The sequence below is a fragment of the Oryctolagus cuniculus genome, chromosome 2, assembly GCF_964237555.1.
Source record: "Oryctolagus cuniculus chromosome 2, mOryCun1.1, whole genome shotgun sequence".
Lineage (NCBI taxonomy): Eukaryota > Metazoa > Chordata > Mammalia > Lagomorpha > Leporidae > Oryctolagus > Oryctolagus cuniculus.
In genome coordinates, this window is record NC_091433.1 from 65314320 (window position 1) to 65336346 (window position 22027).

Consider the following 22027-nt stretch of genomic DNA (forward strand, 5'->3'; position numbering starts at 1 on the left):
ATTTTGGTGTAAAATTAAAATGAAAATTGGTGTAGTTTTTTCACAGTTTGCATTTTCCATGAGCTCTCTGAAGATACCTCCTGTACAGGAGTTCCACTGTGTTCGCTCGCAGTCTTGTGCAATGGACTTTGCAACTGAAAGAATTTGAGAAAAAAACTGAAGATCAACTTAAAATTTCAGGGTGAAAAAGATTTCTCAGATAGGACACCAATTCATAAATGGGTACAAGTACACCAAAGTCAAAAAGTGTGTCCAAAGAGAGTTGCAATAGGAAATATTAACGTATTATTGGGAGGACGTACTTATAACATATAAAAGCAATAAAAGGATAAATAACTACAATGACCTTCTGCAAATCAGCTAGAAAAATGGGAAACTCCCAAGGAAAATGATTAAAGGCTATGAGGAATCATTTTTGTAAAGAGATTGCCAATCTTGGCCGGCGCCGCGGCTCACTAGGCTAATCCTCCGCCTTGCGGCGCCGGCACACTGGGTTCTAGTCCCGGTCGGGGTGCCGGATTCTGTCCCAGTTGCCCCTCTTCCAGGCCAGCTCTCTGCTGTGGCCAGGGAGTGCAGTGGAGGATGGCCCAAGTGCTTGGGCCCTGCACCCTATGGGAGACCAGGAGAAGTACCTAGCTCCTGCTATCAAATCAGCGCAGTGTGCCGGCCGGCCGCAGCGCACCGGCCGCGGCGGCCATTGGAGGGTGAACCAATGGCAAAGGAAGACCTTTCTCTCTGTCTCTCTCTCTCTCTCTCACTGTCCACTCTGCCTGTCAAAAAAAAAAAAAAAAAAAAGAGATTGCCAATCTCAGCAGCAATCAAATCCAATCTAAATCAGAACAATCAGACGTAACCCAGCAAATTGACTAAGATTAGGAAGTTGGATAACAACAAGCGATGGAGAGGGTCTTAGGGAGCAAGAACCCAAACGCAAGGCTCATCATTAACTGGTGTGACCATTTTGCAAATAAGTTTTGGTAGTATTTAGTGAAAGTGATAAAGTTCATTTGCTGTTATCTCACAATTCCATTCCTAGACAGAATGCAGAAGAAATTTTACACAGGCTCACAAGGAGACAAACATGTAAAATTATTTCTATTAAAACTCAAATTTATAGAACAAATTTATAAAACAAAAACTCAAATTTATAAAGGGTATTATTAAAAATTCCTTTAATTTGCATTAGGATAATAGAAAGACTTTTATTGGAAACCAGAAGACCTGGCTCTGCACAGTAGCTATAGCTGATCTCAAGCTAGAAGCTATCCTACATTTGGATCGCTTTAAGCCTGCTCCTTCATCTGAGAAATGTTGTCTACGTCACTGTTGGTGTGAAGAACAAATGTGGAAACACTTTGTGAAATATGAAGTGTCATGAACAAAAAATCAAGGAGTTATTAAATGATTCTTTTCAGGGCAAGCACTATGGTGCAGTGAGTTAAGCTTAGAACACCCTTATCCCATATTAGAGTGCCGGTTCACATCCTGGCTACTCTGTTTCCAATCCAACTTCTTGCTAGTGTACCTGGGAGAGGGAGAAGATGAAGTGCTTGGATCCCTGCCATCCATGTGGGAGATCTGGATGGGGTTCTGAACTCCTGGCTTCAGCCTGGCCCAGCCCTGGCTGTCATAGCCACTTGGACAGGAAACCAGTGGATGGAAGATATTTCTCTCTCAACCTTGCTCTTTCAAGTAAATAAATGAATTTTTTAAAAGATTTAATTTTTATTTCAAAGGCAGAGTTACAAGAAAGAGAGGGAGACAGAATTCTTCCATCTGCTGGTTAACTACCCAAATGGCCACAACGGCTGGGGCTAGGTCAGACAGGAGCCAGGAGCTTCCTTTGGGTCTCCTACATGGGCGCAGGGACCCACATACTTGGGCCATTCTATGCTGCTTTCCCAGGCATTTTAGCAGGAAACTGAATCAGAAGTGGAGCAGCCAGGACACGAACCAGCACCCATATGGGATGTGCCACTGCAAGTGGCAGCTTAACCTACTACACCACAATGCTGGCCCCAATGATCTTTTTAAAAGTTATTCTTTTGGTATAAAATGTCAGCTCCATAATGCTGTTTTTAAATGGCTTTATAAAATTGAACTCATACTTAACTTTAAAAGAGAAATATGGTATACAAGGAAAAATGTATTTCTGGGCCTTTTTTTTTTTTTTTTTTTTTGGCAGGCAGAGTGGACAGTGAGAGAGAGACAGAGAGAAAGGTCTTCCTTTGCCATTGCTTCACCCTCCAATGGCCGCCGCGGTAAATTTTTGCTTAATGTTCAGTCACCCCTCAGCATCCATGGGGGGTGATTTGTTCCAGGATTCCCTATGGAGACTAAATCTGAAAATATTCACCTCCCTTATTGAAAATGGTAAATTTGCATATAACCATGCACATCTTCCTGTATATTTTAAATCACCTCTAGATTACTTTTAATACAATGTAGATCCTAAGGAAATATTTTTTATGCTGTATTGTTTAAAGCATAAAAGTTTGCATATGTTCAGTACAGATGCAAATTTTTTTAAAGATTTATTTTATTTATTTGAAAGACAGTGTTACAGAGAGAGGTAGAGACAGAGAGGTCTTCCATCCGCTGGTTCACTTCCCAGATGGCCGCAATGGCTGGAGCTGCGCTGATCCAAAACCAGGAGCCAGGAGCTTCTTCCGGGTCTCCCATGTGGGTGCAGGGGCCCAAGCACTTGGGCCATCTTGTTCTGCTTTCCCAGGCCATAACAGAGAGCTGGACTGGAAGAGGAGCAGCCCAGACTAGAACCAGTGCCCACATGGGATGCCAGCGCTTCAGGCCAGGACGTTAACCCGCTGCATCACAGCGCCAGCCCCAGTACAGATGCAATTTAAAAAAAAAAATATTTTCAATCTGAAGTTAGCTGGATCCATGGATGTGAAACCCACAGAGGACTGATTGTATTTTCAAGCTGTATTAGTGAAAACACATTCATAATGTCTTCCCAATGTGCTAACTACTTTATCATTATGAAGTGTCTCTCTTTCTCTCTGATGATTCCCTTCCTTTTGTATGGAAATCTACTTTATACAATATATGGACACGCCAGCCTCCATATGCTTTTATTTTGTATATTTCATTTGTTATTTACTTTTTTTTTTTGACAGGCAGAGTGGATAGTGAGAGAGAGAGACAGAGAGAAAGGTCTTCCTTTTGCCGTTGGTTCACCCTCCAATGGCCGCCGTGGCTGACGCACTGCGGCCGGCGCACCGCGCTGATCCAATGGCAGGAGCCAGGTGCTTCTCCTGGTCTCCCATGGGGTGCAGGGCCCAAGCACCTGGGCCATCCTCCACTGCCTTCCCGGGCCACAGTAGAGAGCTGGCCCGGAAGAGGGGCAACCGGGACAGAATCCGGCACCCCGACCGGGACTAGAACCCAGTGTGCTGGCGCCGCTAGGTGGAGGATTAGCCTATTGAGCTGCGGCGCCGGCCTCATTTGTTATTTACTTTCAACCTATCTGTGTTTTTATATTTAAATTGCATCAATTGGTAGACAGTATATAATTTTTACTTTTTTTAAAAAAAGATTCATTTATTTACTTGAGAGGCAGGGTTACAGAGAGAGGGACGGACAGAGAGGACCTCCAGCCACTGGTTCACTCCCCAGATGGCCACAACAGCCAGAGCTGAGCCAATTGAAGCCAGGATCCATGAGCTGCTTCTGGATATCCCACATGGGTGCAGGGTCCTAAGCACTTGGGTCATCCTCCACCATTTTTCCAGGCCATAGCGGGGAGCTGGATTGGAAGTAGAGCAGCTGGGACTTGAAACGGCACCTATATGGGATGCCAGCACTGCAGACAGAGGCTTAACCTACTATGCCACAGCACCAGTCCCCAATTCTTTTTAATGCATTCTGGCCACCCTTGCCTTTTAACTGGAGTATTTAGTCATTTACATTTAATGTAATTATTGATATAGAGAAATTATTAAGTATAATTTTACTATTTGTTTTATAGCATGTATTTTAATATTTTTTATTTATTTGAAAGGCAGACTTAGAGAGAGAGAGAGAGAGAGAGAGAGAGAGAGATAGTCTTCCATCACTGGTTCAATCTCCAAATGGTCACAACAGCCTGGGCCATCCTCTGCTACTTTCCCAGGCACATTAGCTGGGAGCAGGAGCAGAAATGGAACAGCTGGGACTCAAACAGGTGCCCATGTGGATGTCAGTGTCCTAGGCAGTGGCTGAACCTGTTGTACAACGCCAGCCCATTATCTCATATATTTTATGTCTCTCTGTCACGCCTTTCTTGACCGCTTTGGCATTAATTGAATAATTTTTATAATTCTATTTAATTAATTTTAGCAAAACATCTTTGAATTTTTCCCAAGAGATTACAATATTTGTGTTTTAAAAATTAATACTGGAGGCCGGCGCTGTGGCACAGTGGGTTAACACCCTGGCCTGAAGCACCGGCATCCCATGTGGGCACCGGTTTGAGACCCGGCTGCTCCACTTCCTCTCCAGCTCTCTGCTATGGCCCGGGATAGCAGTAGAGGATGGCCCAAGTCCTTGGACCCCTAAACCCACGTGGGAGACCCCGAAGAAGTTCCTGGCTCTTGGCTTCAGATCAGCACAGCTCCGGCCATTGCGGCCATCTGGGGAGTGAACCACTGGATGGAAAACCTCTCTCTCTCTCTCTGTGTCTCTCCTCTCTGTGTAACTCTGACTTTCAAATAAATAAATAAATCTTTTAAAAAATTAATACTGGCCGGTATCGCGGCTCACTAGGCTAATCCTCCGCTCTGTGGCGCCGGTACACGGGGTTCTAGTCCTGGTTGGGGTGCCAGATTCTGTCTTGGTTGCTCCTCTTCCAGTCCAGCTCTCTGCTGTGGCCCAGGAAGGTAGTAGAGGGTGGCCCAAGTGCTTGGGCCCTGCACTCACATGGGAGACCAGGAGGAAGCTCCTGGCTCCTGGTTTCAGATCGGCGCAGCACGCCAGCCGTAGCAGCCATTTAGGGGGTGAAGCAACGGAAAAGGAAGACCTTTCTCTCTGTCTCTCTCTCTCTGCCTGTCAAAAAAAAAATACTATACCAATTTATAGGAAATACAAGGACGTTTCTGTACATTATGATAGGCTTGTGATATATGTTGTATCTACATGTTATATACCCCTTTACAGAATGCTATTTTTGCTTTAACAGTCACTTATTCCAGAGAAATTATAAGGAAAAAATTCTTCTATAGTTACCCACATTAAATAAAAATGTCTTTAGTTTGCCTTTTTTTTTTTTTTTTTTTGACAGGCAGAGTTAGTGAGGGAGAGAGACCTGGGCCATCCCCCACTGCACTCCCTGGCCACAGCAGAGAGCTGGACTGGAAGAGGAGCAACCAGGACAGAATCCGGCTCCCCGACTGGGACTAGAACCCAGTGTGCCGGCACCACAGGCAGAGGATTAAGCCTAGTGAGCCATGGCGCCGGCCCTAGTTTGCCTTCGTTCTTGAACCATTGTTATTTCGTATAAGTTTTTAAAAAGATTTATTTATTTTATTTGAAAGGCAGAATTACAGAGAGGCAGAGAGAAAGAGAGAGAGAGAGAGAAAGAGAGAGAGAGGTCTTCCATCTGCTGGTTCACTCCCCAGATAGCTGCAACAGCTGGAACTAGGCCGATCCGAAGCCAGGAGCAATGAGCCAGGAGTTTCTTTTGGGTCTCCCATGTGGGTGCCGGGGCCCAAGGAATTGAGCCATCTTCTACTGCTTTCCCAGACACTGCAGAGAGCTGGATCAGAAGCGGAGTAGCCGGGACTTGAACTGGCACCCTTATGGGATGCTGGTACTAGAGGAAGTGGCTTTAACCGCTACAGCACAGCACCGGCCCCTTCATTTAATTTTGAAGGTTGAATACTGGGCTGACATTCCCCACATCCACCCCCAAAATTATAACGATGCCATTTCACTTGATTCTGACGAGAAGCTAGTTGTATTTCTAATGTTTGTTTCCTTCATGGTATGTCATTTTCCTCTGCCTACTGTCAAATTTTATCTTTACTTTTCTCAGTAGTTTGGCTCTGTTGTACCTAGGTGTGACTTTTATTACTTCCTGCTTGGGCTTCACTGAGCTTCCAGAATCTGGTAATTTATGTCTTTCACCAAATCTGGGGAAATTTCTGCCACTATTTTTTTTGGAATTTTTTTCAGTTGGAATCAGTTTTTATCTTTTTAAAAGATTTTATTTATTTATTTGAGAGGTGGAGTTACAGTGAGAGGGAGAGACAGAGAGAAAGGTCTTCCTTCCGTTGGTTCACTCCCCAAATGGCTATAATGGCCAGAACTGTGCTGATCCGAAGCCAGGAGCCAGGTGCTTCCTCCTGGTCTCCCATGTGGGTGCAGGGCCCAAACACTTGGGTCATCTTCTACTGGATGACCTGGAATCAGTTTTTAAATACAAAAAGTGAGTACTGACTTAAAAAAAATTTTTTTTTGACAGGCAGAGTTAGACAGTGAGAGAGAAAAAGAGAAAAGTCTTCCTTCCGTTGGTTCACCCCCCAAATGGCCACTTAAATAAATCTTTGAAAAAAAAAAAAAGATATGTATGTGTATATGAGTGTGTGTGAGTGTGTGTTAAAAAGTCAGTACTTGGCTGGAGCTGCGGCTCACTTGGCTAATCCTCAGCCTGTGGCGTTGGTACCCCAGGTTCTAGTCCCAGTTGGGGCGCCAGATTCTGTCCCAGTTGCTCCCATCTACCCTAAGCCTACCTGTCAGAATGGGCTTCCCTGGGGGCTATCCATTTAAAAGCCCTACTGATCAGGGACAGTGCCTTGGCTCACTTGGTTAATCCTCTGCCTGCGGTGCCAGCATCCCATATGGGTGCCGGGTTCTAGTCCCGGTTGCTCCTCTTCCAGTCCAGCTCTCTGCTGTGGCCCAGGAAGGCAGTGGAGGATGGCCCAAGTGCTTGGGCCTCTGCCACCCGCATGGGAGACCAGGAGGAAGCACCTGGCTCTGGGCTTTCGATCGGCGCAGCGCCGGTCGTGGTGGCCATTTGGGGGGTGAACCAACGGAGGGAAGACCTTTCTCTCTTATTGCCTAACAATGCCTGTCCAAAAAAAAAAAGAAAGAAAGAAAGAATCTATGCTGTTTAGAAAAGGAGGACTAAAGATGGATAGAGCTCAAAATTGTAAAAACTGCAAGGTTTATAGTCCTTACTTTTTTTATTCTATAAATAACTTTTTAAAAAAGATTTATTTATTTGAAAGGCAGAGTTACAAAGAGGCAGAGGCAGACGCAGAGAGAGAGAGAGAGAGAAAGACCTTCTATCTGCTTGTTCACTCCCCAAATGGCCACAATGGCCAGAGCTGGGCCAGTCTGAAGCAAGGAGCAAGGAACTTCTTCTGGGTCTCCCTTGCTGATGCAGAGGCCCAAGTGCTTGGGCCATCCTCTACTGCTTTCCCAGGCCATAGCAGAGAGCTTGATCGAAAGTGGAGCAGCTGGGACTCGAACCACACCCATACAGGAGGCTTTACCCTTTACACCACAGTCTGGCCCCCTAAATAATTTCTTATTGGCTACAGTGTAACAAATATTTTTATTTGACAAGTAGAGTTATAGACAGTGAGAGAGACAGAGAGAAAGGTCTTCCTTCCGATGGTTCACTCCCCAAATTGCCGCTATGGTCGGCGCTGCGCTGATCCGAAGCCAAGAGCCAGGTAGTGCCTCTTCCTGGTCTCTCATGCGGGTGCAGGGCCCAAGCACCTGGGCCATCCTCTGCACTCCCGGGCCACAGCAGAGAGCTGGACTGGAAGAGGAGCAACTGGCACAGAATCTGGTGCCCCGACCGGGACTAGAACCCGGGGTGCTGGCGCCACAGGCGGAGGATTAGCCTATTGAGCCGCGGCGTCGGCTTCTCTGTCCCCTTCTATGAATGTGGGTCTTCCAGTTTTTTTCCTTTCTCAACTGCTATAGTCAGATTCCTCTTCATTAGATAATTCTGTCAAATTTCATTTCTATAGAGAAGACTAGGGCTTAATAAAAGACTTTAAGAGAGGGATTCTGTGTAGTTAGTTGTATTTCCTAGGTTCCTTTTGAGGTTGTAGGCACAAGTTATAGAGGGTGTTAACACATAACATCAGTCTAAATACAAATTTTCAATCATCTGATTCACAAAATTGTTCAGTTGAAGAACAATGGAAGAATTTGAAGAATTTGGCCTGCACGGACAAATTAATTCCCTTGATCAAAAAAATTCTCATAGAAGTGAATTAAATCTGGATATTTATTTATTTGGTAAGGAATAATTTCACAGAGAGAGGGTGAGAAAGAAAGAGGTCTTCCATCCACTGGTTCACTTCCCAAAAGGCTTCAATGGTCAGAGCTGGGGCTGGGCCAGGAGCCTAGAACTCCATCTGGGTCTCCAATGGGGATGGCAGGTGCCCACCTACTCAGGCCATCTTCTGCTTCTTTCCTAGGCACAGTAGTAGGGAGTTAGACCAGAAGTGGAGCCTCCAGAACTCAAACCAGAACTCATAAGGGATGCTGATGTCCCAACACCAGCTCCAAACCTAAGTGCTTAGTGTTTCTATTTATTTATATATTTTTATTTTTAAAAAATATTTATTTTATTTATTTGAAAGACAGAGTTACAGAGAGAGGTAGAGATACAGAGAGAGGTCTTCCATCTGCTGGTTCACTCTTCAAATGGCTGCAACAGCCGGAGCTGTGCTAATCTGAAGCCAGGAGCCAGGAGCTTCTTCCAGGTCTCCCACGTGGGTGCAGGGGCCCAAGGACTTGGGCCATCATCTACTGCTTTCCCAGGCAACAGCAGAGAGCTGGATTGGAAGAGGACCAGCCAGGACTAGAACCGGCACTCATATGGGATGCCGGCGCTTCAGGCCAGGGCGTTAACCCACTGCACCACAGCACCAGCCCCAGTGTATCTATTCATGCTCTCTTGAGTAGGCAGTATATATGTATTTGTTTCATGTGAATGTGGGAAACGCTAATTGAATCAGTTCCTGTGTCAGCTGCTCCACTTTAGAACCAGCTCCCTGATAATGGCATGGGAAAACAGTAGAAGATGGCCCAAGTACTTGAACCCCCACCACTCAGGTGGGAGGCCCAGATGAAGTTCCTGGCTCCTGACTTTGGCCTGGCCCAGCCCTGGCAGTTGCGGCCATCTAGGGAGTGAACCAGAGGATGGAAGATCTCTCTGTCTCTCCCTCTCTCTGACTTTAAAATAAGTAATTAAAAAAAAAAGTGGTTATGTTTTCTTAAAATAACACATGTACCAACCCGCAAAATTCACAAAAGAATCCCCAAAACCAATTTGTCTTAAGGGTCAAATTCTTCAATTTTTTACCTGAATAACTTATTCCTGATTGTCAAATTTCTCAAATTCTTCTACTGATACTCCGGTTGAACAATTTGTAGTTTCTTACCTGTGGCTCCTGAATATTCTTCACCAACCCTTGTGCAGAGCTATGATGCCAATGGAAAGTCAGCTGTTTGCAGCAACACATTCACCAACAATTTGCCAGTTGCCATGGGTCTCTCTTCAGAAGGAATCTTTTCTCTGCAAATGCCAATGTCTCCCTGAAAATGTGTCTTCATCTTCTATTCTTTCTGTCTACAAAAGTCAGAAAGTAGCTACTATTATTTTTGGAAATTTGGTCCACACTATGGTCAATATCTACAATTTCTGATGCAAAGTATGCAAACATTACTTTGAACTGTATCTGGTACAGCTTGGTGGTCAGGTCATTATTTGCAAATCACCAAGTCCCATCTGGGAGCCAGTTTTGTAGTACAGAGGGTTAAGCTACTGCTTACGATTCTCATATCCCATTTGGGAATGCCAGCTTGAGTCCCAGTTTCTCCGCTTCTGATCCAGCTCCCTGCTAAAGTGCCTGGAAGGCAGCAGATGATGGACTAAGTCTTTGGGCACCTGGCATCCATGTGGGAGACTCAGATGGAGTCCCTGGCTCCTTGTTTCACCCTGGTCCAGACCAGCTGTTGCAATCATTTGGGGAGTAAACCAATGGATGGAAAAATCTTTGTCTTTCCCTCTCTTATTCTACATTTCAAATAAATAAATATATACATAAATCTTAACCACCTCCCACTCCCACCCTCCCCAGAAAAGGCGTGTTTTACTCACAGAATCATGTACCAACACAGCTGTCACCTGGAGAGGAAAATATGGATCTTTGGTTTGGGAGATAGTACCCATCAACTAGCTACTGGTTATTTAGAAATTATTGATATCTATTCTGCCTGAACTTTACTGTCTATTTTGCACCACTGACCAAATTATGTGACATGATCAATTTAGAAGTAGTGCTTTCAATTCTCTCTTTCTCTCTCTCTCTTTTTTTTTTTTTTTTTTTTTTTTTTTTTTTACAGGCAGAGTGGATAGTTAGAAAGAGACAGAGAGAGAAAGGTCTTCCTTTTGCCGTTGGTTCACCCTCCAATGGCTGCCACGGTGCACCGCGCTGCAGCCGGCGCACCGCGCTGATCCAAAGGCAGGAGCCAGGTGCTTCTCCTGGTCTCCTATGGGGTGCAGTGCCCAAGCACTTGGGCCATCCTCCACTGCACTCCCAGACCACAGCAGAGAGCTGGACTGGAAGAGGGGCAACTGGGACAGAATCCGGCGCCCCGACCGGGACTAGAACCCGGTGTGCCGGCGCCGCTAGGTGGAGGATTAGCCTACTGAGCCGCAGCGCCGGCCTTTCAATTCTCTTTTACCATATTTATCGCAGTTTCCTGTTTAACCAGTATGATGCTTTGATTTTGGGTTTTAGTATACTTTAGTACAAAAATCTGGAGGCAAATTTTTCAGTGAATACATCTGAGAGACAAATTGTCATGGTTGTTTCTGAAAGTATTTTTGAATTAACATGCCAATTTTCAAAGATTGAGTTAAATAGGTTATTTGTTTAACCCTATATTAAAACTGTATTTTCTTGTTCAGCAAAAAAAGTATCACAAGTGGTCTCCACATAAAGTTTATATATATTATGTTCCTAAATTTTAATGTTCTACCACCACTATTCATTACTTTAAATTTCTTTCTCAAATTCTTCTATTTTCACATAAGGTAAAGCCTTTTAACCTCTAATATTTTCCATATAAAACTTTCCCCCATATCCTTTATATCTTTCTCTTTTATCTCCCTTAATTCTAGTATTTACTGTAGCCAGATAACAAGAAAATATGCCTTCAGGTACTTCTCCAAAGTTCCCTCCCTAAAGATACCATTTCTGTGACAAAAGAATGTTGTGTTAAAGTATCTGCAATGTACGCTAGTTAGAATAAGCGAAAGAAACTACAGCTAGGCCCAGGACTATGGTGCAGCAGGTTAAACACGGGCTTGTGAAGCCTGTAGTCACTCCATTTCCGACTCTGCTTCCTGCTAATGTGCCTGAGAAGGCAGAGATGATGACACCAAATATGGGGCCCCTGCCACTCATGTCGGAGACCCAGAGGAGAGTTCCTGTGCCCATTTTTGGAGTGAACCAGTGAATAGAAGATCTTCCTCTCTGTTGCTCTGCCTTTCAAATAAATAAATTTTTTTGTAAAAAAAAGAAAAGAAATTTCACCTTGACTGGTTAGTTAGTGAGGAACACTACCTGTATTTTCTCAAGGTAACAAGAGAAAATCAGGTATATTACTTATAAATGAATATTTTCATTTTTAAAACTCGAATCTCTTCATAGAAGTGGCATTTAAAATTACCTGATGTAGCAAAATGTTTAAGCACAATTTTCCAGAAAAATATATTGTATGAGATATACTGATTTCATTTATAAGTCAAAAAAACACCAATTTTTGATGATAAATTAGACAAGCAATAATCCATTACCCTTGAATAGATGAACCCATATTAACCAAAATGCTGAATTAAATTAACTGTGCCAAGAGCAATTAATGTAATAATAGCTTCAATAAAGCCTCATTAAATAATCAACTAGAATCATTTAAGAGGAACAAAAGATTTAGCCCAAAGCACCTAGCTAATAAATTTTTATGTTTTTATATCTTTTAAAGAATTATTTATTTATTTGAATGGTAGAGGGAGAGACAGAGATCTTCTATCCACTGGTTCACTGTCCAAGTGGCCACAATGGCTGGGGCTGAGCCAGGTTGAAGCCAGGAGCCTGGAATTCCATTCAGGTCTCCCATGTGGTTGGCAGGGACCAAGTACTTGGGGCATCTTCCACTGCTGGGCCTTGAATAGGTACTCTAATATGGGATGGTGGCATCACAAGCATCATCTAAAACTAGTACATCACAATGCTGGCCCCTATTAGTTTTATTTTTAAGACCATTCTTCAACTTTAACTGAAGGTATATGGTATTAACCCTTGAAAATAAGTCTAGGGGTTGTATCACAGCATAGCAGGTAAAGCCACCACCTGCAATGCTGGCATCCCATAAGGGTGCTGATTGCAATCCTGGCTGTTCCACTTCTGATCTAGCTCCCTTCTAATGTGCCTGGGAAAGAAGAAGATGGCCCAAGTTCTTGGGCCCCTTATAGCCATGTAAGTGACCCATATGAAGCTCTTGACTACTGGCTTCAGCATGGTCTAGCTACAACCATTGAAGTCATTTGGGAAGTGAACTAGTGGATGGACGATTTTTCTGTCTTTCTCCATCTCTCCTTCTCTTTCCCTGTAACTCTGCCTTTCAAATAAATCTTTTTTTAAAAAAAGTCTAAAGAATACATGGCTTTTAGTACTTTTGATTTTATGATTAACTTCAACATTGTTCAAGAAATTCTTATTTTTTTAGAGCCGATTTTGTAAAATTTGCTGTAAGACTTCACAGAAAAAAATTTTAAAATATCCCAAGTTTTAAGGTATTTTTTCCCTCCTATGGCACTTTTCACTAATGGTTACTGGCCAGCAAATAAGACTAATATTTGTTTTACTCTTACATTTTTAGGTATATACTATTTTACATATTACTATCTGACATTGAGCAAGTTGCTTAGATATCAATAATTATTTTTTTAATTTTCATTTTATTGAAAAGCAGAGAGAGACGGAGTGAGATCTTCTATCTGTTGGTTCACTCCTAACAATCTCACAACAGTCAAGGCTGGACCAGGCTAAAGTCAGGAACAAGGAACTCAACCTGGGCCTCCCATGTGGAAGCCATCATCTGCTCCTCCCAGGGTGCCCATTAGAAGGCAGCTGAATCAAAAGTGGAGTAGCTGGCTGTCAAACCAGGCATTTTGATAATGGATTTGGGCATCCAAGTAACAACCGTAAGCTAGTACAGCAAATGTCTGTCTGTATAGTTGATATTATCAACTCTAAAAAAAATTCTGTAGGTGCTATATAGTAGTGGTCCTCAGCTTCTTTCCTGTCCCTTTATATATGATGGTTGCAATGTTCAACCACCAGCAGCACTGGCTGTTCCCTGCTCTCCCTTCCTGTGGCGAAATCACTGATGTAAGCTTGCTTTCAGCACTTGTAAGTCATGAGTCCTTTAGAGTGATCATGAAATTAAAAAAATAAATCTGAAATCATGCAACCTTGAGATGTATTTTTTCCGTTCTTTTCCTTTGTCCAGTCTCTATTAGTTAAATACTACTGCACAGTGCTCTAGTACAACAGAAATTACTTCTGAATAAAAAGATCTTTTTGTGAGATTCTTAGTGAAAAACAAACAAAAAGCCCATATATAAGACATGTAAAGCAGGAGTGAAGGTTATGCTACTGTGGCTTTCAATATATCTCCTTTCTATACTCTTTTATTTCTGGATGGTGAATTTAATAGGAAAACCACTGTACAACAAATTAAAGCATAGTATCTGACAGCCATCTTGCTGCCAAGTTTTATTTCATGCTTTCAAAGGAGGTAAGAAGCCAAGTTATATACGTTTTCACTACTCTCAGATTCTAGATAACTGTTGGGTTTATCAATTACTTGCAAAAACATTTAGGGTAAGATACCCCACTAAGATAAAAGGGAACCTACAAGAATGTGCTGGCATCTTTTATATTACATTTATGGGCCTATTATTTGTATAGGCTGAATAATTTATATCTACTATAGCAACTACTTAATTTTAGACAAATTTTTAAGTTTCACAGGCAATATTAGACCAGAATTTCAATTTTGAACATGTAGTATAAATCTATTCCTGATTTTTTTTCTAAGATTTATTTATTTGAAAGGCAAAGTTAGAGAGACAGGGAGAGACTAAGAGTGATCTGCCATCTGCTGGTTCACTCCCCAAAAAGCCACAACAGCTGGGGCTGGGCCAGGCTGAACAGGAGCCAAGAACTTCTACTGGGTCTCCCATGTGGGTACAAGAGCCCAGGAACTTGGGCCATCCTTTGCTGCCTCCCCAGGCGCATTAGCAGGGAGCTGGATCAGAAGTGAAGCAGCTGGGACTTAAACCAGGGCCCATTTGGGATGCTGGTGGCAGCTTAACGGACTAGACCACAAGGCCGGCACCTTTTCCTGAGTTTTAAACCCTTTTCTTGCTTTTAGGAAACATAACTGCATAATTCAAACTCCCTCAATACTGTGACCTAGTTCCCTCCTCTTAATGTTATAAACAGTTCATGTAACTATGGTAACCACTGGGGGAAACTGAATGTTTTTCTGGTCAGCAATATGCAAAGCATACCATATGTGTTATTTTTTCTCTCTCTGATAACCTAGAGAGCGATGTGTTTACTTTCTGTTTTCTTTTTAATCTGAGAGACAGAAACGGAGAGAAAGAGAACGAGAGCTCTCATCTGCTGGTTTACTCTTCAAATTCTTGCTGGGCAGAAGCCAGGAGATGGGAAAGCAATCCAGGTCTTCCACATCCTACATGGATAGTAGGAACCCAATCACTTGAGTCATCACCTATGCCACCCAGGGTCTGCAGTAGTGGGAAGCTGGAGTTAGAGCAGTCAGAGCTGGAAATCAAACCTAGGCACTCTGATGTGCGATATGGTTGTTTTAAGTGCTAGGCTAAACACCCGCCCATATTTTTTTTCTTGGTTATGGGAATACGATATTTTATTATACTGACTTTCCCCTTGACAACACTCCATAATTCAGAATTCCTTCATTAAAATGTTTTAGGTTTGGCCAGTGCCGCGGCTTACTAGGCTAATCCTCCGCCTGCGGTGCTGGTACTCCGGGTTCTAGTCCCGGTTGCTCCTCTTCCAGTCCAGCTCTCTGCTGTGGCCCAGGAAGGCAGTGGAGGATGGCCCAAGTCCTTGGGCCCTGCACCCGCATGGGAGACCAGGAGGAAGCACCTGGCTCCTGGTTTCAGATCGGCGCAGCGCGCCGGCTGTAGCAGCCATTTGGGGGTGAACCAACGGAAGGAAGACCTTTCTCTCTCTCACTATCTAACTCTGCCTGTAAAAAAATGTTTTAGGATCATCTTTTAACTATTAATAATAATCTTCTATGCTGAATAGTATCATAAGCCAAGGTAGCAAGTTTGATTGTAAACACAATTTTAAATCTGTGCTGTCAGGAGCGGTTGTTTAGCCTAATGGATAAGACAGCCACATCCCACATTGGAGTGCCTGGGTTCAATTCCAGGCTCTGCTTCCTAACTCCAGCTGCCCATCAAGCAGACCTTACAGGGCAGTGGCAATGGCTCAAATACTTGGGTCCCTGCTACCAACATGGGAGACTAGGATTGTGTCCCCAGCTTCTGGCTCTGGCTCTGACAATGGCCCAGCTCTCACAGGCCTTTGGGGAGTCAAGCAGCACACAGAAGCTCTATGTCCATGTATTTCTGTCTCAGACAACAACAACAACAAAAGGGTGCCAGCAGTGTGGTGCAGTAAGTTGAACCATTGCTTGCAAGGCCAGCATTCCATATGAGTGCCATTTGAGTTCTGGCTGTTCCACTTCTTTTCCAGCTTCCTGTCAATGTGCCTGGGAAAGTAGCCGAAGATGACCCAAGTGCTTGGGCCCCTGCACCAACATGGCAGACCCAGATGAAGCTCCTGGGTTTGGCCTGGCCCAGCACCATTTGTGGCCATTTCCATTTGGGAAGTAAACCAGTGGATGGAAGACCTCTCTGTCTCTCTCTGTAACTGTGCTTTTCAAATAAAAAAATAAAATAAATAAATGTTATAAAAAATTGACTTCAGTCTACCACATAAACTACACATAAGGCCTACATGTAAGGGCTGACATTGCTCAGATTTCTAATACCTCATCTAGGAAATCTGGTATTTTCTTAACCTTACCCTTTAGTCCTTAAGTGTTTTCTTACAGTAAAAAACTGTTAAAATGGAATTAAACTTCAGGGTGTTTACTTAGATACTAATAGACATCTCTAGTTTGTAGTGATTTTTATATATCTTTTTATTACTATTTTTTATTTTACTACAACTAGTATGTGCTACTTACAAAGCAATTTTAAATGCTTTCAAATTCAGCTTTTTTTTTTTTTTTTTTTAGGTTAAGGCTGCCACCTGTGGCACTGGCATTCCAGCTGCTCTACTTCTGATCCAGCTCCATGCTAGTGCGCTTGGGAAAACACATGAGGATTGGCTGGCGCCTCGGCTCAACAGGCTAATCCTCCACCTAGCGGCGCTGGCACACCAGATTCTAGTCCCGGTCGGGATGCCGGATTCTGCCCGGTTGCCCCTCTTCCAGGCCAGCTCTCGGCTGTGGCCCGGGAAGGCAGTGGAGGATGGCCCAAGTGCTTGGGCCCTGCACCCCATGGGAGACCAGGAGAAGCAGCATGGTGCACCAGCCGCAGCGCGCCAGCCGTGGTGGCCATTGGAGGGTGAACCAACGGCAAAAGGAAGACCTTTCTCTCTGTCTCTCTCTCTCACTGTCCACTCTGCTTGTCAAAAAAAAAAAAAAAAAAAAGTGAGGATAACCCTGTACCCACATGGGAAATCCTGAGGAAGCTACTGGCTCTGGTCTTGTCCAGTCTTGGCCATCGTGGCTATTTGGGGAGTAGACCAGCAGATGGAAGATCTCTCTCTCTCTCTCTGTAACTCTGCCTTTCAAAATAAATAAATCTTTTTTTTTTTTTTTTTTTTTTGACAGGCAGAGTGGACAGTGAGAGAGAGAGACAGAGAGAAAGGTCTTCCTTTTGCCGTTGGTTCACCCTCCAATGGCCGCCGCAGCAGGTGCGCTGCGGCCGTCGCACCGCGCTGATCTGATGACAGCAGCCAGGTACTTATCCTGGTCTCCCATGGGGTGCAGGGCCCAAGCACTTGGGCCACCCTCCACTGCACTCCCGGGCCACAGCAGAGAGCTGGCCTGGAAGAGGGGCAACAGGGACAGAATCCGGCGCCCTGACCGGGACTAGAACCCAGTGTGCCGGCGCCGCAAGGTGGAGGATTAGCCTAGTGAGCCGCGGCGCCGGCCCAAAATAAATAAATCTTTAAAAAAATTAGCTCAGATTTTCTTTTAGCTTATTTTTTATACTAATGAATTTAAAGTTTGGGTATTTTTAGTGTAATTTTAAATGCTTCACTGGATCTTCTAGAACAAATTACTCAAAAGTAAGGCAACCTCCTAGATTAGTAAGGACTTATTTGTATTAAGTATGATTACCTTTCTGGAGTAGGCTGTCTACTGGTAACGTTTTGACCTGAGGATTTAATTTCAAGTTATTTTCTTGAATTTTCCAAAACAGTGCTTTTCAAGCATCCAATGTGTTCCCTAGAAAAACACTGCCATCTGCTTAATTGAATTGAATGGGGGGAATTATCAGCCTCTTACTAAAGACCTCCCTAAGCAAATGAAATGTGCAGAACTTTTTTGGACCCCACTAAACACACTAATCATAACAAGATTTAATGAGGAAATAGGGAAATCAGAAGATGTGAATTGCTAGATATTAAATAACAGCGGTATTGTGGATATGTTTTAAAAAGTTATCTCTTGGGGCCAGTGTTATGGCATAGAAGGTTAAGCTGCAAGCGCCGCTGGCATCCCATATGGGAGTTCTGGCTGCTCTACTTCCGATCCAGCTCCCTGTTAATGTGCCTGGGAAAGCAGCAGATAACCCAAGCACTTGGTCCCCTCCACCCATGTGGGAGACCTGGATGAAGCTCCTGGCTTTGGCCTTGCCCAGCCCCAGCCATTAAAGCCTTTTGGGCAGTGGACCAGCAGATGGAAGATCTCTCTCTTTCTCCCCTGCCTCTCTCTCTGTACCTACTCCTTTCAAATAAAAAAATAAATATTTTTTTAAAAGTTATCTGTTTGTATTTAAAGCATTTATGGATAAAATATAATAATTCACTAAGGGTAAGGGAGAACAGGTTATAAACTGAATAGTATTAGCCATTATATGATAAGGAAACTTTTATATTTGAAAATTTCCATGATAAAACATTTAAAAATAGGAAAACGAAAAGAACTTCAAATTTAATTGGCCTAACTCAGCAGAAGCTGAAACTTCCCAGGAGGTATCTTTAGAAATTGTTCACTATTTGTTAGTTTTCTTTTTAATCCCTTTGAAGTTGCTGCTGTCCCCTCACAATATAAATAAGGGATGTTAAGAGATGGTACGGTGGCATAAGCATTTCTTGCCAGGGACTTTTTCAAGTAACTGTCTTACAAATTAAAGAAAATCCAGACACTAATTTGGAGGCATCAGTTAGTTATCTTTCTTAAGGTTACTGTGAGAGTTGCTTTAAGAACAGAAAACATAAAGAGAAATTAAGATGCTAGTTTGCTTTATTCATATTATTAAATAGCACCAATTAACTTCTGTGTTGCAGAGAATTGAGGATTTTTAAATTTTGTATTTAGAAGAGTCAAGAGAGCCAATGTGAGGAGGCCCAAAATTTCCAGGTAGATGACTACTGAGTAGCAAAGGACATTTATGAACAACCAAAGTCGACTAGGGGCCGATGCTGTGGCGTAGCCACCGCCTGCAGTGCCGGCATCCCATATGGGCGCTGTTTCGAATTCTAACTGCTCCACTTCTGATCCAGCTCTCTGGCAGGATCTGGGAAAGCAGTGGAAGATGGCCCAAGTCCTTGGGCCCCTGCACTCATGTGGGAGGCCCCAGGAAGCTCCTGGCTCCAGATTGGCCCAGCTCTGGCTGTTGTGGCCACTGGGGGAGTGAACTAGCGGATGGAAGACCTATCTCTCCCTCCTTCTCTCTGCCTCTGTCTCTTTTTAACTCTGCCTTTCAAATAAATGAATAAAAATGTTTTTTAAAAAAGTTACATCTAGGGAGTTTGGTGATTTTTTTCCCCCAATGTAAGCACCCTCTCCTTTTACAAGTACGGCAGGAATAAGCCTTACATTACTAACCTTTGTAAATAAATAAATAAAAAAAAAGGCAAATGTCTGAAATAACTCACACCAGAGATGATCATGCTAGATTGTTTAACAAGTTTAGACCAATACCAGCTGAAATATTATTGGATTCTTTGCTTCCTTTCAGCTGTTCAATAGAATGATGAAAGAATGAGAACAATGCTATGAAGTCTCCTATGCCTTACTTACTCATCCTTCATACCTCTCACCTTGCTCTAGGTTCCTAGAAGGTGTACTCTGCTTCATGGCCTTCTCTCACTTCCAGTTTCTAGCCACATGACTTATCTGCCTGAAGATCACTCATCAGGTGAGTAAAAACCAGGGGTGTATTCAATAAAGAACCCGAATCGGTAAATAATAAGGTGTCTGGTATTAGTACTATTATTATTTAAAGATTTTATTTTTTTATTTGAGAGGTAGAGTTACAGTGAGAGGGAGAGACAGAGAAAAGGGGCTTCCTTCCGTTGGTTCACCCCGAAATGGCCGCAACCGCCCAAAGCCAGGTGCATCTTCCTGGTCTCCCATGTGGGTGCAGGGGCTCAAGGACTTGGACCATCTTCTACTGCTTTCCCAGGCCATAGCAGAGCTGGACTGGAAGAGGAGCAGCTGGGTCTCGAACCGGCGGCCAAATGGGATGCCGGCGCCGCAGGCGGAGGATTAACCAAATGAGCCACGACGCTGGCCCCGCTGGCCCCGGTGTCTGGTATTATTTTTCAATAATGACAAATTGCTTCAAATTTGTGTGAAAACAAAACAACACGACAGGGTTCAGGTAAAATTCAGTAAAATTTAATACTTAACAATGTCTGGTTTTTGACAAGTTGGGTGCTTAATCTGAAAGCGTTACAGAATGACAAGAAAAACCCCCGAGGCAGTCTCAAGAATGCAATTCACTGTGCCGTCTGGGTTGACTTAATATTCAAGGGGTCGAAACCTCAAAGCGTCACAGGATAACACAGGACAGTCTCCCAAGCCTTCGCAATATTTTATTGTTTCCAAGCCATGGAACTCCCTGAAGTTTCAATTTTTCCTCCAGATCAAGCTCTAGAGTTTTCTCTGCATGTCAGTGGGTACTTACCACTAACAGCTGTCTCGAAACTGCTCTAAATCGGTCACCCTACAGGTGTCCCATGCTTCTAAACTGATTATAATGGCTAAATTCATCACTCGGTCACATTTTGCTTTGACTCACAATAGGGTTTGCTTACATAGGCGTTCCATTAAAATCCTCCGTGTATTCGATCTACTTCCACGCTTTTCTTTTGGTAACACTCGTTATTCTATAAACTCAACGTCCGCCTGTAATGAAAAGCAGCTCCTTTGGCTGGCATTTATTTCATTTACGTTACCCAGAAATTAATCGATGGGAATCCATCATTTCGTGGGCTGGACTGTGGCCTGGGGTCTCACCGTCAGTCCCTGGGCCTCTTTCGGCTTGGCCGGAGGGGAGGACGGAGTGACCATATCGTGCAGCGCCCCTCCCTCCGCCCGCAAGCCCTCGCCCACGTCTAATGCCTGAACGTTCCGACCCCCGAAAAGGTTTTGCTTCGTTCTGAACGGCTGTCTACCGGCCACTTTCGCACCCCTGCCCCCTCAACAGGACTCAACAGGAGGGGAACCCTGGCCAGAGCTTGCCACCCCGGCGCCGGGAGCCCTCCGGGTCACCCCAAGGCAGAGCGAAGCCGCACCGGGTCCCTGCAGGCGACTACGTGGAAGATAGGGAAAACGGCGGCGGTCAGAGGGAGCATCGCCTACCTCCCCGCTGCTGGGGAAGCCCCAGGGCGGCGCCGGGAGGAGGCTCGCTGCCCCCGGGCAGCGCTGAGGCGGCGGCCAGCGAGCCGCGGCGGCTCGGCGGGAACACAGCCGCCGTGCATGCCGGGAGCAGCGCCCCGCTGCACACTGGGTCGGTAGTTCCCGCAGGCCTCACTCCAGGGTGCAACGGAGAGCAGCTGCCGGCGGCTCCTTTTAAGGCTCGCGGGGAGCCGCGCTCGATCCGCCCAACGTGGGGAAGAGTCGATCACCCTGGGCCGAGTGAGCCGGGCCACGGCTCCCCTCTCCCAGTGGGAAGGACGGAAGGAAGAATTCGGCCACCTTTCAGGTCCCATTCAGAGCGCGGGCGGGGACGCGGGTTTGACAGTGCTTCCCCTTTAAGGGGGGGCGGGGCACAGCCTGCCGTTTGGCCGCCCTCCGCACCCTCCCCCCGCGGCCGAGAGTTGACAGACCAATCGCCCGGGCGGCGGACGGAAAGCGGGAGAATGCGAACCCTTCGGTGGGGCGCTAGGGGCGGGCCCCCGGCCTTATTAGGACGGCGTCCTGCGCAGGCGCAGAGGCGGCCGCAGCCGAAGGGGCGGGGGCAGTCCAGTGAGAGACTCTCGGACAGTCGCGGAGGCTGACCGTGGGGGGCGAGGGGTTTGTCAGGGGGATCCGAGCGACGAGGCGGCGTGGGTAGCATCTGGGGACTTTGCGGGGGACAGGAAGTGTCCCCGCCCGGGACCCCGGCGCCAGCTCCGCTGAGGGGGGGGGATCCCCGCGGCTCTCGTCCTGGGGAGGGCGGGGGGAACGGAGGGGGAGCCCTGATCTCGCCCCGCCCCTGGGCTTGTTACCGCGGGGGCGGGGAGTGAGGGCTTCTTTTGGGGGGAGTGGAGGTCGGGGGACTCGGCTGTGCCCTCCGGAGCGGCGGCCGGTGTCCCCGCGGCGCCGGGCAGCCGAGCAGACGAGCCGCGGTGAGCGCGGCTTTTGCATGTGCGGCTGCTGGATGCGGAGGCGGCGGCGGCGGCGGCGGCCAGGAGCAGCAGCAGCG

General features: G+C 45.2%; 1 long non-coding RNA gene across 1 annotated transcript; it reads right to left on the bottom strand.

Annotated features, from left to right (window-relative positions):
• Window positions 1–8228: 8228 nt before the first annotated feature.
• On the bottom strand, window positions 8229–21121 carry LOC138848474 (uncharacterized). The gene is made up of 3 exons (XR_011386297.1): window positions 20983–21121; window positions 9405–9592; window positions 8229–8431 (listed from the first exon to the last, which is right to left on the bottom strand). It is a non-coding gene; the product is annotated as an uncharacterized lncRNA (long non-coding RNA).
• Between the last annotated feature and the right edge of the window lie 906 nt (window positions 21122–22027).